The 16,001-nt window shown below is 44.6% G+C and overlaps 1 protein-coding gene across 1 annotated transcript in view; it reads right to left on the bottom strand.

Moving 5' to 3' along the window:
* The window catches only part of SIPA1L3 (signal induced proliferation associated 1 like 3), a 75,675-nt gene that overhangs the window by 42,992 nt on the left and 16,682 nt on the right, over window positions 1–16,001 (bottom strand). Inside the window, 1 exon segment of the mRNA XM_042439491.1 lies at window positions 15,347–15,514. The gene's annotated coding sequence lies outside the window, so the exon portion shown is untranslated.

The following is a 16,001-nucleotide window of genomic DNA, read 5'->3' as shown; positions in this document are numbered from 1 at the left end:
ATGCAGTTTATCCCAAAGGCTCTAAACCAAAGAGCTGCTCTTTTGGGGACTTAGAGGGTCATTTTGTTGCCCTGGCACATCTGTGTGGAGTGTTTAGTCAAGGCAAAAGACAATCCCTGTCTCGTTCCAAGCTCATTGCAGGAGCTCACAAATGGAGCAATCACTAAGATCCTGAGCAGTTCTACAATACAACAAGCAACAGCTATTTAAACATGGTGTTTGAGGTTGTTAATAAGGACAAGAAAATACATATTGCAGCCCTTGGGAAATAGGGAAAAGCTTTCTGTGGGGAGCCATCCCACCATTTGCTGCCCACACAAGACTGCTGTATTGGATATGTTTTGTCTCTTGGAAGTAAGAAGGAAGTGGTTGCTTCAGCAGCAGAAAGAGGCTCAGCCTGGAATCTGTTATATTTAATGGATTAAGGCCTGGAAATACAGCTCTCCGGAGAGGTCTGGAAAAAAGTTACTCTAGCCAAGGATGGTTCCCTGGAAATTTTCAAGGAACAGAGGGATGCTAGCTTATTTTATAATATAGAACTGGATGCAGAATCCCTTGATTCCTTAAAGAGGTGTGTAGGGCGGGCATAGAGACAGTCAGGGCAAAAAGCGCTCACAAAGAGAGGATCTGTTGTTGTATGTTTTCAAGTTGTTTCCCACTTACAGTGAGCCTAAGGCGAACCAATCATTGGGGTTTTCTTGGCAAGTTTCTTCAGAGGGGTTTTGGGTTGCCATCTTCTGAGGCTGAGACAGAGTGACTTGCCCAAGGTCAGAGAATAAAAATAATGCTTTTGTAAACTTGCAGAATTTCTCAAAACGTTTCAAAGGGCCAACTTAGTGTAGGATTATATCCAACATATCCTCATCTGAGAGCAATCCCATTCAGGAAAAGCTTGTGCAGAACCCTGGCATAAAGAGGCTGCTGAGACAGCGGACGCTCATGTGTTGGCAACCTGAGCCCTGTTTCTTGGCATCTCAAGAAGGGCAGCCAATGGTCCCCTAGGTAACAGTTCCTGGATTCCTGAGCTACCACAGAGAGAAGAGCTTGTTTGCTTTGTGAGTCAGTGAGCAAGAAACAGCAGCAGGCAAAAGAGCAACACAGCTCTACTCCAGAGTATCGCCACTGCAAATTGGTGAACCTATGAAAGGTACAATCATACTGTCCACTGATGGTTTAAAATAGCCAGAAGCTCTGCCAACTGTAACTATAGATGTAAATCCCTTCCAAATTCTGTTCTTCTCCTTCTGAGTGTCTGTTGAGCCTTCAAGTTGTCCATCATTTCATGGCGACCTAGTGAATTTCATCGGGTTTCCTTAATCAAGCAATACTCAGAGGTGGTTTGTCATTGCCTTTCCCTGTGTCCTCCTCCATGAAGGATCAGATGTCTCTTTCTCTTTACTCTGCCCACCCCATAGTAGCTATGCCAGTTTCCCTATGCTGTGTGTGTGGAATGGAGATGCTCCAATGGGCATGTCACCCAATTTTTCTCTCCAGGCAGACAGATGGAATAATGCTCTCTTCCTGGAGCGCTGCCCACTGTCTCCTTCCATCAGCTCCTGGGAAAAAAGCAGGAAAACCACTGCTGGATTGTGGGGCAGCAATCTGACACCAAACCACAGCTGGTGAAGCATGAAGTGAAGTTTATAGTGGCAGAGGCTCAGCTAGCAGTACACTGCAGGTCAGATTCAAAAGCAAGTTCTACACATGCGCCGGCTGAAGAGGACTCCCAACCTGCTGCAAATGACATAAGCGCACATCTGTCTCTTTCAGGCAAATGTCAAACCCCACCATGGGATGCACTGCCATTCCTCACAAAGAGAAATCCACAGATTTTTTCATAATGAACAACTGTGACTGCAGAGGCTACTGAAGGGCTGCCATGGAATTCTGCATGGTAATTGGGGAAAGAGAAAAACAATGGGGTGGAATGGCAGGGTATGAGGTGAGGCCATTCTACAAATGCAAAAACCTTGCTGCAGTTGGCACAAGGGCAGGCTGAGAGAGACAAACATCCATTATATCAGCCAGCCCAGCCCTCCCCATAGCACTGGGGGTTACCAAGATTGGACCCTCAACTTAACAATGAGCCTGCTTTAAAGAATGGAGACTTGAGGGCACCTGACCCCAGTTGCGGCAGAATAAAAAGGATGTTTAAACCAGAATAAAACACACCAAGGCAAGTGTCATTCATGTTGTCAATCGGGAAGAATGCAACAGATGGCCTGGCCAAGAATTAGCATAAATCTAAGCACAAAACGTTGGCGTATGATGAGGCCCAGATGAACAGAAGGGCAATTTGCCTTAAGTGTTACCAGAGGTGATAGTTGTGGTGGTCAGCCTTCTACCTTTCTTAACTGAGATTAGCTGAACAAAAAGAGGGAATTTGGATACTGCAGGCTGAAGAAACAACCATTCAGCATTGGACATCCTTGCCTGCCAGATTAGCTTGCATTTTGCAAGTTCTTGTCAGTCTTCAAATAAGGCGGCATTTTTGGTTTGGTGGCTAAAGCAGAGGCTAGCAACACCCCTAAACTGAAAGAGCCAAGCTGTTTTATAACAACGTCTCCTACATAAGCTTAACTGACATTAACAAAAGCTCCTCAAATGCATAGATGTATAATGAATCTGACGTTCTGACTGGCAAATAGCTTTGAAGACAAGAGTCACCACTGTTGGGATTAGCTAGCTTTAGAGTGTGTCCTCCACTATAAGCCTGGTCAAGTTAACTCTTAGGGGCTAATTTTTTCTCAAGACTGCTGGAGGAAACAGCAGTCTGATTCATTCATAAAAATCCATGCAAAATTCTTTCCGTGCGCATTCCCCCATGATGTGCAGCATCACATCTGAAACATTCCAGCAAGATTTCAAAAAGCAGTTTTAATCATCTTTTGCCAGAAAAGCAGCCTAGCAGCTCCAGAGAAATAGGTCTCCATAAAGTCATCACACACTGACCTACCATACAGAAATGAATGGGAGCACCACAATGCAGGATTTCACAGGTACTGCTCACAACAGGATCACAAAGCTATGGGACATCTTCAAGAGATGAGGAATCCTACTTTTCCCTCTGGTAGGCTGTGGACAATGTTCCCCTCCTCCTTCACCACCACATCTCTAGGAACTTCCATTTGACACAGAAGTCAGATGTAGACAACGGTGGAGACAAAAGTATAGAAAACCACCAGGTCTTATATGCTTCCTATCTATGGAGAATATGGAGGGAGTATTTATCCCTCTCTCATAATGGTTTCATCCAGTGTACCTGACAGATAGGAGATGCTGGCTGGATGAAAGGAATGACATCTTCACACAGCATATAATTAAACTATTGAAGCTGCTGTCCTAAGATATAGTAAGGACTTTCTTCAGGGGCAGCTTTTGGACCAGCTCAATGGATGATAAAGTTATCAACGGTTACAAGACACAATGGCTATATATTATCTTCACTATCACAAGCGGTATGTTTCTGAAGATCAGTTGGAGAGAACATGGTCAGGAGGGTGCTTTGGTGCTCATACCCTGCTTGTGGGCTTCCTATGGGAGTAACCGGATGGTAAGTGTGGGAACAGAAAGCTGGACCAGATCTAAATCAGCGTAGCCTAGTTGGACTGAATGGCTCTTGTGGTCTCTTCTAACACTATGATTCTAATCTGGGGACTATTTCTTCTGAGTTACATTTTTCTTTCCAGATTCCTTCTGAACACAGATCTCTGCAAAGGGAAAGAAGCTCACAGTATGTCATCCCAATTACTCATGTCTTGCTGCTGTGACATTTCCTCCAGGAAATGAGAAATCATAGGAATGCAGTTTAAAAAAAAAGTGGAATCGTGGAGACTGCAGATGGTCAGGGTGCGTTCTGCGCCTCCAAGGGGCCCTTACGTCAACTTGTGGGAACAAAGCCCCTTTTGGAGTTGCTTCGAGGATGGGAGGAGGGATTGCTTCTTTTTGGCCTTCTTCACCAGAGATCCAGAGCTGGCTAAGAGAAGAGCAGCAGCCAAATAATGCACGAGCCAAATGAGCAATGCAATGACTCAAGGATAAGATCAGGAGGGATGGAAGAGAATTTCTGGAAAGGGGCCTCTCCCCATCAGCTGTATAGCTGAAAACTGTGTCATGCAGGTTGAGCCTTAGAGGGAGATATGTATTTCTGGCTTCCCCAAAGGAGAGTTGGACCCAACCCATTAACTCTGGTAAGGCTGATCCTTAAGCTGTAGCTAAATACATTTCAAGTTTCAGTGTGTCAAAACCAAATGTATGTGACAGAAAAAGGAAAAGTGGGAACATTCCTAGGCCCTTCAGCCAACTGCTTCTTACATGTTACACCCAGCCAGCCACCCAAGGCTCTGAAAGTGCTTTCAAGTGAAGGCTGGTTCCAGCTTCCATCTCAACAGAGCAATTATCACATCAAGAGTTGTATCACAATGGTGTCCACAGCCTGAAGGAAAGCAAAGCATACTCACTCGCTTCTGTTTGTACAAAACCCTCTCACAAAGCCCAAACCTCCCATCCTGAGTCTAACTTGCTAAAACATTACTGATGGCTTTTGGTGAAGGAATTGCACATGGAAACTGACTGGTGGGTGTGGGGAGAGGAGGGGGGGGATTCTTGGCAACAAAGGCTATCCCAAGATTGAAGGAAATTCCAGGAAGCCGGAATACAACACACCAGGGCTGGGCAACCGTGGGAGGAGAGACGGAGCAATATAATGAGAAGATGGAACACAGAAGAACAGAAGACATTTGCTTTTTCATTATTATTATTGTTTTGCCAGTAGGAGAAAGAGAGCTTCGGACAGCTGTGGAAGGTAGTAGATTAACTGCCTGGCCAAGGAGTGGATTGCAATGAGTGAAAGATTAAATAAAAGGAAAGAGGAGAAGAGGCGGCATTGTGGGGCAAGGGAGCTCATTGGAGGCGCAACAGATAAAAAAGCCAGCCCAGCCAAGAAGATGGTGGGACACAGAAGCTGCCCCTGAGCCTTTCCATGCTAGAAAAGAGGAATAAAGAGATCCATAGCAAGCATGATTTATTTATTTTATATGTCACTTTTCTTCTGGTAGGTGACCCAATGCAGTTTACAAGAAGATTAAAACAAGACATAACTATAAATCTGATGATAAAAAAGTTAGCAATTATTACGTTAAAAACAGCAATGATTTAAAGGCTCATGAAATCATAAAAGCACAACACACACCATTAAAAGACCCTTCAACACCAGATCACTACCAAATGCTTGTCGAAATATAAAGGTTTTTTCTTGCTGGCAGAATGAAGGCAGAGAGGGAGCCAGCCTGACCTTCCACGCAGGGAATGCCATATCATGCAGTGCTGGCAGAAAACTGGTATGGGCTGGGCATTTCCTTCAACCTCCCTTCCACCAGGATTTTGCAGTCATGATGCAGAAACCACATTTTCCCTGAGGAACTATGATTCTTGGCACTCAACAGCAAGGAAGCCTGAAGCACTGAAATTACAATTTGCTCTGCACTTTGTTGCCCTCCTGACTAATAGTTGCACAAAGCCCAGAAGCCATCCCAAACCTGCCAGTCACAGGGTCTCTGCCACTTTGGATCTTCCATTGCTTCTCTCTGATTTTCCTCTCTTCATCTTGGTCCTATCCCTATGGTTTTGTTTTTCCAACTCACCCACCTTGGACAGAACTTTCCACTATCTACTGGTTTGTTACATTACAACTTTTCATTTGCTCACAGCCTGCCTTTTGCTCAACATCTCAAGAGGGTAAAACAACCAAGCCTCATCCCTTTAAGGTCTCTGAAGGTAAGGACCAGTTTATAGAACTGGGCCATGAAACATGACTGGCAGCCAGTGAAATTAATACTAAAAAAAATGGCAAAATCAAATAGATTTTCAAGCCATGGATGGTTGAATCTGTGGATAAAGACTCAATGGATACTGAGGGCTGACTGTACTAAGACATGTATGATGGGGGTCTGTTTTGCTTCATCATAAACAGGCAGAGTTGGCACACTTGGCTATGCTGGGCAAAACACTCAGAGCCGTAGCAGCACACTGGGAGATATAGGAGCATTCCTAAATGGCAAAGCAGCTTTTTCAAAGCAAGTGCACTTCCTCCAAAACAAGCTGGTCCTCTATTATTGACACACTAGATCATGCTTTTCGTTTTCTAGACCATATCCAGTCCATTCATTACATCAGACACCAAATGAGAACCTTCACAGCCTCCCTGGAGTCAGCTGCAAGATACACCGTGTTTATTCCAGGAGCCAAGGAGGCTGCTGTTGCTGCTGGCTAGAAATCACATCATCTGGATTACCAAGGTGCCCAGGAATGAGCGTCATCTCTGAGCACCAGCCACTGTGCCCAGGAAAGGTTCAGTTTTGCCATTCCCACGCTGTGAGCCAGGAGCTGAGTTGTAGCTGGGAAGAGACACAGACAAAAGCCTTGCTGGCGGCTGATCAGTGATCTGTCGAGCCTTTGAATATTGCAAACTGGGATGCTGCTCAATGCAGGACGGCAGCTGAAGCAACTGCAAAGGAACAGGCCCAGAGAGAAAAGGCAGCAATCAGAGGAACCCCAGAAACTCACAATGTTTCTAGTGTGAAGACAAGCCTTGCACACCTTGCAGCAAACATAATCCAAAACACTTAGGCTGGGAAGCTTTCTTTCACCCAGTTTCATCAGCTGCAGCGGTTTGTAACCTTGACATAGGTTATTGCCAGATTTCCCCCCCCCACCCCTACTGCACTCTTCTTCCCATCTAGCAGTGCACCCCTCCTCTACTAGCACTTTGATCATCACTTACACCGTGATTCACATGATCACTGGCTTATGGCAGCCCCATGTGAAAATAGGTATGCAGTGAAGCAAGGAACCAGCACTTTTGGTTTGTGGTGAAGGAATCACAGGAAGCTCCGAGAGAAAATGAGAGGGATTGTGGGGAACTCCCAGTGTTGCTAAACCGCCCAGCACTCCTTATCATGGGCTATGCTGGCTGGGCTGCTAGGAGTTGCAGTCCAACAACACCTGGGGAGCTGTACAAATTTCATCCCCATGCCACAGATGGCATTAGGAAACCCTGCCACCTCAAATCCAAGCATTAGCTCTCTATCTTTGTTAGCTTAATAGTCAAGTGTCTCGCCTTAACTTTTAAGTGAATCTTATCTCACTGGCCCAGGTACAATAAGCCTTTGCTGAGCGCACCTATATACACCTATATACACATCAGAGCACATACACATCCCTCTCTCTTTTTTACAGGCTGTGGTAGCAACTCACCAAGCTGGCAGCTACACTTCCTCATTCCGGAGCTCCAAATCATTCACAGATGCCAGCCCTCGGGGATGGTTCTTTCAGGGGGAAATGCTTTGGCAGCCGCACTGGCAAGGCCTCTGCCCAGTCCCTTTCCAGGGAACAGCTCCACTTCCTAAGCAACACAGCCATGCCACTGGGGCACAGTGAGGCAGCTTGAGAATGACAAAGCAAGGAAGCAAACTCCCCACTTGGCTTTCCAGCTTCAGCTGGGCGAGAGGCACTGTCAATTGAAAAGCTGGAGGGAAAGCTTCCTCCCCCCTTCTCTCTGGATTCATCACAATGTGACACAGGAGAAGGCAGCCTTAGAACAGTTTGAAGAGAAGTGATGAAGGTGACTGGCATCACGCTCTAAGGAAGGAGAGGAGGATTAAGCCTAATGAGTCTCTTGAGTGCCCCGTTGTTGTTCTTCATTGCTATGTCAACTTTAGCTTATGGAGCACCAATGAACGTGAGACCTCCAAGTCATATTGGGTCTTACTTGATTCTTGTTCTGTAACAAAGACTGGAGCTTAGTGTGCTAAGCAGGACTTTCAGCAGTCTGCTTTAAAACTGGAGGCACAGTAGTGGTGGTTCTCCTTCATACTGCTCATCCCAAACTACCATGAGACAGCCTGTGTCCATGGTGAAGGATGATGTGTGTCCATGGTGAAGGATGGTGGAAGTTTCACCCCAATAACATCTGGAAGCCGCAGCATGAACACTGAATAACATCAAAACAGGCTATGAAGCAGCTTCTGAATAGTCTGTACTCTTTTCTCACATTTGGGCAATACTCTCCCACTTCATAACCAAAGCCCTGATTGATCTGGCCAGTAGTTCATGCAGCCCAGTGACCTGTGCAAAAATGCTGGGGATGGATGGGTGGCAAAGGAGAGAAGAAATGCTTGGATCAGGCAAGGTTAAGTGGCCACATCTGGACCAGAGGTAGACTGCAACCTTCAAGGTCCTAGTCTCACCACTAGTGAACAATGTGTTGAATTACATTACTGGGAGATACATAGATGTCCCTGGATTCCTTTATATGTAGGGTCAGTACCACCCCATTTTTCCTGCAGGTTCAGTACCATCCTATGAACATGGCTAATGTGCAAATCAAGCTTTTTATGCTCAAATGCAAGAAGCTGGTAGCCAGAGGTAGCTGTGATGCCATGCTTCAACAAGGCTAACCTCTGGGGTACAGTACTAAGACCCTATCAATAGCCATGCAGGATAAATGTAGAGAGATCTTGTAGCACCTTTAAGACTAACTGATAGAAATAAATGGGCAGCATGAGCTTTTGTAGACTTCAGTCTACATCCTCAGATGCATTTAGAAAGTAGACCGAAGTCTACAAAAGCTCATGCTGCCAACTTTTCTTTCAGTTAGTCTCAAAGGTGCTATAAGGTATTGCTACATACTGATTCTACAGATTAACATGGCTATATCTTTCAATTCTACCACACAGGATAAAGTCATTTATTTTGTGAACCTCAAGATCAGAACCTTCTTTCTTTAGCCATCCCCACATTTAGCAATGCTGAGCTCAGTGCTAAGCAAAGGGGCGTACAATCCAAACAACTTTCTCAAGGCAACCATTCCAAAAATAAAATACACTCCTTGTTCACCCCTAAGTGAACTCTCAACCAGGCCCTGTTGAAGAATTTGCTTCCGCAATTTCAGATCCCTAGATCAATGCTGAGAAGATGGCTGGAAAAGCTTATAGAGCTCTGGGTTTTTTAAGCTCAGCCACAGCAAACATAGATGTCACAGGAAGGGGGAAATGTTTCAGTTACCATTTCCAACTGATTCCTCAGACATTTTTGTTGGCTTCCTGATTTGTAGTGATCCTTTCATAGTTAAGATTCAGCTCTCACTGTGTTGGGAGGGCCAATCCAGACTGAGAGGGGTGACAAGGGTAACTTTACTGTGCCTGAGAAAGCAAACCTTGTTCAAGGGTGTGTCACAGCACACAACACCTCTGGCAGGCACAATGAAGCGTTTGGTACGTGCAACATGCTGTCCCTATTTCTAAGAGAGCTTAGGTGCCACTTGGCAGCTTAACCTCAAAGACAGGGTGGGAATCATGATGTCCTCCAGATATTGTTAAGACTCCAACTCCCAGCTTTCCTTACCATTGGTTAAGACAGCTAGGGCTCCTGGAAGCTGCAACCCAACACATCTGGAAGGCAGCACAATACCTACCTTGCTCAGAGATCATCTTCCAGTGTCTTGATGCCAGCAAACCAGAATAAACAAAGGATGCAATACTGCTGCTCTCCAATGCACAGTGTGAGAAAGCTTACAGTCCATTAGGGCACTTACATCATGGATGACAAATCTACTTTGAGGCCCTGAAGCCATTACTATCAAAGGCTTCTTATTCTATGGATCCAACCACAACTGCCTCTCAATGGTCTGGGAGCTAAAGTAGGACTTCTGGGGGCAGGAGACTGACTCCCCTAAAAGAAAGCTAGGGGTTGTACAGCTCATGGACTATGTGCAGTCCTTGTAGGAGTCCCATGTGCCCCTTAGCACACCCCGTAAGGGGCTTTCAATTTCTTTTCACCTGAAAAATTACTCTGGGGGCACAGTTTTGCTATGAAAGGCTGGGAAGAGGAGCTGGAAGGCTCCTCAACCTGAAAGAGCACAAAATTGCCCCTGAAACAGACCAGAAGTGACCAGAACATCATTTCCGATTATCTCACAACCAGCCTTTCAAATTTCCAGGTAGGCCTGTCCCTGTCCTGCAGGATGATGCTATTCCTTCCACAATCCATGTCAACTCTTCTAGGAGGCTGTGGAAGAAGCCATTTCATGCTAACCTTCTGCATTTAGTAAGTAAGCCTGCTTCTGCTCCCGTCTCTCCTTTCCACCCTTCCTTCATCCATCTCTCCTTTCCTACAGAACACCCCCACATACATATCGTGTATCTTGCTGCTTTCCCCCAGGACCACTACAGATACACCTGATACATACTGACATAAGTCATACCGAAGACTTATCTTGTCCTATCCAGACCTTAGGCAGGCCTAAGCCATCATCATGAAACACACACTGAGATCTCTCCTCTCACTCTAGTCCCCAGGGGACACTGAAGCCTTTGCTATTGAGACCATTTCCCACTGGTAACTAGCTAGGAGCGAGGAGGAGTAGTTCAGAAGAGAGGCAATTTAACAAATTTATGACTGGAGGGAAGACACTAAGAGGGGAGCAGCTAATGAAGAGCAGTGGGGAAACATAAGCGCACTGCCAGAAACATCCTCTACGCAAACTGGAGCAGGCATCAAAGATTTATAAGGGCATTAATTTTTTATTACTTGGGAACGAGCTGCTATTCATGTACATGCTATGCACAAACGGGGGGAAAAACATCAAGATTTCAAAAAAGCACAAACCAAAGCCTATGCATAAAATTTGGAAAGGAGGAAAGGGGGGGGGGACAACTATGTAGATCTGTGGAGAATTTGCTGGAAATCTAAAGAACCCAGAGCCACCAAACAGCCAAAGCTTAATGCCTGCAAAAAAGCAGTTGAAGCAAAAAGACTGCATGTATAAAGACTATTCTACTGCAGGATAAAATCCTTCACTTAGTCAATCATCACCAGAATTACAGGGAGGTGCGCAGTCCTTTAAAAAGAGGGACGTTCAGCTTCTTTTCACCAGTAGGTACTGGCCAGTCCACCTACTACTTGTGTCATACAAGGATGAGATTACTCTACAAATATGACTTCAGTGATCTTGCCTGTTTTCTTGTGAATGCACTGGGGGCCAGCTGTTGCCGTACCGCACTGTTGAATTTTCCCTCTTCTGGATAATCCTGCTGTCCTTCTCATCTGTGAGCGAGTTCCCCTTAAGTGAGCCTTTTAAATGAAGGCCACATTTGATGTGTAGCCACAATAGGCTGAGAACCCATTAGCCCTGCTACAGACTCACACAGCATTTTCACTATGCGAAGGACCACATCAACACCTTAAATACAATGCTTGTTTGCTCAAGGAGGTGTCGGCTGAGTTACCCCTCTCTTGACTTTATAGCAGCATCAGCATTGCCCCACTCTCCCCGTGGCAGTTGCTGCTTCCACATTGTGTCTAGTGGCGACTCTGTGGCTCCAAAGACATGTAAAATTGAGGCCACTTTACATATAAAATAAAATAAAATGGAAAGCCAAGAACCTAGCAGGGGCCAAACTGGGAGAAATATACACACACACTATACATGCACACACATAACAGTTGCCTCACAGACAAGCATCCAGTGTCTGTACAACAGAAAATTATGGTACAGTATTACCAAGAAAGACTTGAGCTAGTCCATTGTGATCCATTAGGCAAACTTACAGAAGCATAGGATCGAAGGTCTATAGGAAAGCGTGAGAAATATGCCCTTACCAGCCGCCTAGAGATATTAACCCCTAACAATGGCCCCATACAGACTGGCCAAAATAAAACTGCTTCGGGCCACTTTGGAGATGTGCTGTTTAAGTAATGCATGTGTCCTAAGAGTCTGGAAGCTGCACCAAAGCTGTGCTCCAGTCCTTAGGACTGGATTGTGGCTTTGGCGTGGCTTCCAGTCAATTAGGATGAATGCATCATTTAAATAGCATACCTCCAAAGTGGCCCGAAGCAGCTTTATTCTGGCCTGTCTGTATGGGGCCTTTGAAAGCCAAAAAAACCACAAAGAAATAACATACTGAGCAAAAAGACACAGTGGTGTATATACTTGCTTGCCCAACTGAGCTTTTTATTGGTTTTGGGCCGGAAAATCGTCTTAATAATAATGTCAGATAAGGGGAAAATGCATGCATAAAAGTAATCCAAAATAAAAAGGACCAGTTTTTGGGAAATGCATAATAATAACAACGCAGAAAGAAAAATGATTAGAAAACAGAAAGGCCCAGTTTGAAGTGTCAGTCCCGTGGAAGCTTATCTCGCCACAACAGGCCAAAGCGATCAAGAGCAAAGTCAGATTTTTCCAGACCATACAAGAGCTCCATTTATGCATTGGTTCAGGTCCACTGGAACAGATTCTTCCAATTTTCACCACCCTTTAGTAAGGGGGAGTATTCCCTACATGGGAACCATTCTACAAACACAGGGGCCCTTTGTGGCATCTCCGGGAAATGTGGCCGCAGACCCCTGAGTTCAAACCAGGCATGAAGTTTGTGCTTCCCACTTGAAATAGAACAGTTTATTTAATACTTCAAGGCAGTCCTATGAAGCGTTTCAAAGGAGAATATTCAGACCAAGAAGTTCAAAATCTGACCTTGTAGTAAGTTGGACACTGCATCATATGCTGCCACTTCTGAGGCAAGCATCCACCTATCCCAGCATCAAAGGTGGCAGAGCACAGGAGAATGGCACATGCTGGTCACAACACAAGAGCCACAAGTCAAGAGAACAGCAAGAGTTAGATTGGGAAAGTATTACCTCTTTCTACCTACCAATGCAAAGCTAGACATCTTTGTTGTGAACCCTTTTCATCTCACAAAGCATGCAAAACCAGACAGATTCTGGGTTCTACCAGAGACTCAAGGGCCATGGATCACAAGAAGTACAAAGTCATACATTCTGAGTACATATCTATCAAAAGGAGAAGGACGTAAGAGAAGTGCATTTGTACAAATGTAAGGAAGGATTGGAGAGTGCAATACAGTTTAAAGGTGTCCCTTAAACTATGGGTGGGGATTCTGTAGGCCACAGGCTGCTGAAGCCCTTTAGGGAGCTGAGTGTGGCCCTTGGGATCCTGCATCATCCCCCCAAAAGTCCTTGTGTCCCCCAATTTTTCAGATAAAACCCACTTTCCGTGTAAAAAATCCTTTGCTACAAAATGGTGGGGAGAAGTTCCCCACCCATAAACAGTTCCAGGATGCCCAAAATACCAGAGAAGTGACTAGAAGAGACATAGCATCATTGAATATCACCAAAATGGCATCCATGATGCCATAATTACAATACCAGGTGCTGTAGGCTATATTTTAGAGGAAGGAACTGGCAAACCACCACTGAATATTCCTTGCCTAAGAAAAAACTATGGAGTTTGTGAGGTTGCCATAAGTCAACCTGTGGAAGAGTAAAAAATGGGGTGGCCTCTGGGCTCCAAAGCACAACCGTTCCTGATCTAAGACAACAATTTGCCATAAACACTTGCAGGTGTCATATATGTGTATGTACCAAGCTGAATACATATTTCCAGACAAGGTGCACACACCAGTCATCACACTGCACTAGTTGTGGCATCCCTCTGAAAGTGGCTGAGGGCAACACACAGGCTGCTGCACAGAATGTGGAATGGTCTTTGGAAACAGATTTTCAAGATTAAAAAAATATATATCACAGTTAATGTCCTCGCAACATTCAGAGAGTCTGCTATTTAGAAGTCTTTTTCTGCCACTATTCTCTGCACAACCAAGAGCTGGACCACTTGCTGTTTTTCTACAGACGATGCTAAACTCAACGTGCTTCATTACAACACCGGAAAATCAACATACAAACAACATCCCAAGCCATATAACAATATTAACAGTGTAAAAACACAATAACGCAGCAACATTTTAATAAAGCATAAACAAACAATTAGCCAAATTAATGGAGTCTGGGACGTAACACATAATAAACCAAAACAGTTTATTAGAAACAGCTGCTGAGCATAGAATCATAGAGTTGGAAGAGACCGCAAGGGCCATCCAGTCCAACCCTCTGCCATGCGCCAACCCAGTACAAGGGCTAAAACTGGGCCTAGGAGATGGGTTCAAGTCCCTTCTTTACTCAAAATCTCAGCCAGCTTTCGCCACAGACAAGAAAAACAGAAAACAAGAGTTAAGGGTTCACAATACAAAAATGGCAAGTACCAGCCATCATATTCCAAGACAGACAGAAGTTGCATGAACTTTTTTCCAGTCCAGAGAATGAACCTTGATTCTGAACAGTCTGTGCATAACACTCAAAACATTTTTAATGTTTTCATTTATTAAAATATTTATATCCTGCCACAGAGCGATAGATCTCTGGGCAGCTTACATCAAATCAATTGAAAACAATAAATAACAACAACAGCTGAAAAGATTAAAAGTTTATTAAACGGTTTTGTCAATTAAAACCAGATGATTTAAAACAGGTTTTAATCTGTTGTCTTTCGTCACAATAATGCATACTCAGCACGGAGATACTGAGATTGCACAATGGCTCTCAAGGGATACCTGGTAATTTATCACAACATGTCTCCCTAACAAGTGATGCTGCAGGCCAAAATGAAAGAGGAACATGAGGAAGAGGTGCTCAGAGGGAAAGAACACAAAAGGTAGCATATGAAAATTGGCCCAGATCAGAAGGGTGGGGAAAGGAAGCAAAGCCATACAGAGCTGCCATACAAAGAGAAAACCTTCTCCTTCGTTTAAAAGGGAACAGAACACTGCCACACATCTGACTAGGAGGCAAAAGTCAACACGGAAAGTCAATTCTTGGCCTCCACCTCCAGGAACCAAAGGTCCTGCCGAATGAGTACACAGTCACATGGGAAGTCTATGGGGAAAAATGCAGCCCACACTTCTGCCTTTCCTCCTTCCAGGTAAGAAACCTACAAAGCAAGGCAGCAAAACCAACAGGCAAATAACTGGAGAACACCCACTTCTTTGTGCATACATAAATGTATGCCTTAGTAACCAAAAGCTCTGTCTCTAGACAGCACAGTAAGAGAACAATTAATAAATTAAAAGGTATGTGAAAACAAGAAAGGCCAGAGACAAGCAGTTTCTACTAGTTGTCCAAACACGGTTAAACCAGAGGCAACAGTCAACTCAGAACCCCCATTTTGTGGTCCCCTAAAACCTCAACCCACTAGCATTTTAATTTTTGTCTTTTAAACTTCAAAGCATGTCCTCCAAACACCCAACCAAGTGCAGATCTGGGTCTCTGTGCCTACCGTTACTCCTTCAAACTGAAGAAAATCAGGCTTCCTTAGGCCAAAAATCAAAATTATGACTGATCATGCCAGGAGTAATGATGAAAGCTGTGATGGTAGGCGGAGCAATGGTGCCTGCCTCCTTCACAGTTGATCTTCCCCGCCTTAGAGATGACTTACTTTCAGCTTCAGGGAATTCTTCTGGCAAAAGCTCCAAAATCATGGAATCATAGTACTGGATGGGACCTTAAAGGTAATTCATCCCAAGAAACTGGTCTTCTCTGCTACCACCGCACCTGCTGAATTGTTCAATGGAGAGGATCCAGGCAGTAAGACGGCTATTACATTCTGCAGCGGAAGAACACAAAGTCCACAAGATAGCACACTGTGACAAATATATGCAAGCATTTGCAAATCAATTGCTTGTGACTATGCTGTAATTCAATATTTCATTTACCTCTTGGTTATGGATTTTTTTCTGCATTAACTAAGGAAAAAAATTCTGCAGACCAAACCCATGCTACATTTTCCTGAAAAGGCCACAATGACTCAAGAGAAGCTAGGAAAAAGGCTGGCCATGACACAAAAATGAGGCAATGCAGAGTTACTGTAATGTGACCCTTGTGGCCTGATTCTAATGGACTTAATATGCAGGCTGAAAACGTTGTTAATACATCTCCACAGAGTGCAGCCCTCTGGTTCCACCCCAATGAAATAAATCCTCCAGATGTTTCTGTGCTGCTGTTAAGAGTGATTCATAACTGCATGTTTAACAGGAATATTTCACCCCTTGCCCTAATGATGAATGGGTTCGGGTAGGCCACCAACCATGTGC

Source organism: Sceloporus undulatus, chromosome 9 (genome assembly GCF_019175285.1).
Source record: "Sceloporus undulatus isolate JIND9_A2432 ecotype Alabama chromosome 9, SceUnd_v1.1, whole genome shotgun sequence".
NCBI classification, from domain to species: domain Eukaryota; kingdom Metazoa; phylum Chordata; class Lepidosauria; order Squamata; family Phrynosomatidae; genus Sceloporus; species Sceloporus undulatus.
The sequence above is the reverse complement of the archived record's forward strand: the minus strand, read 5'-3'. Positions and strand labels throughout refer to the sequence as shown.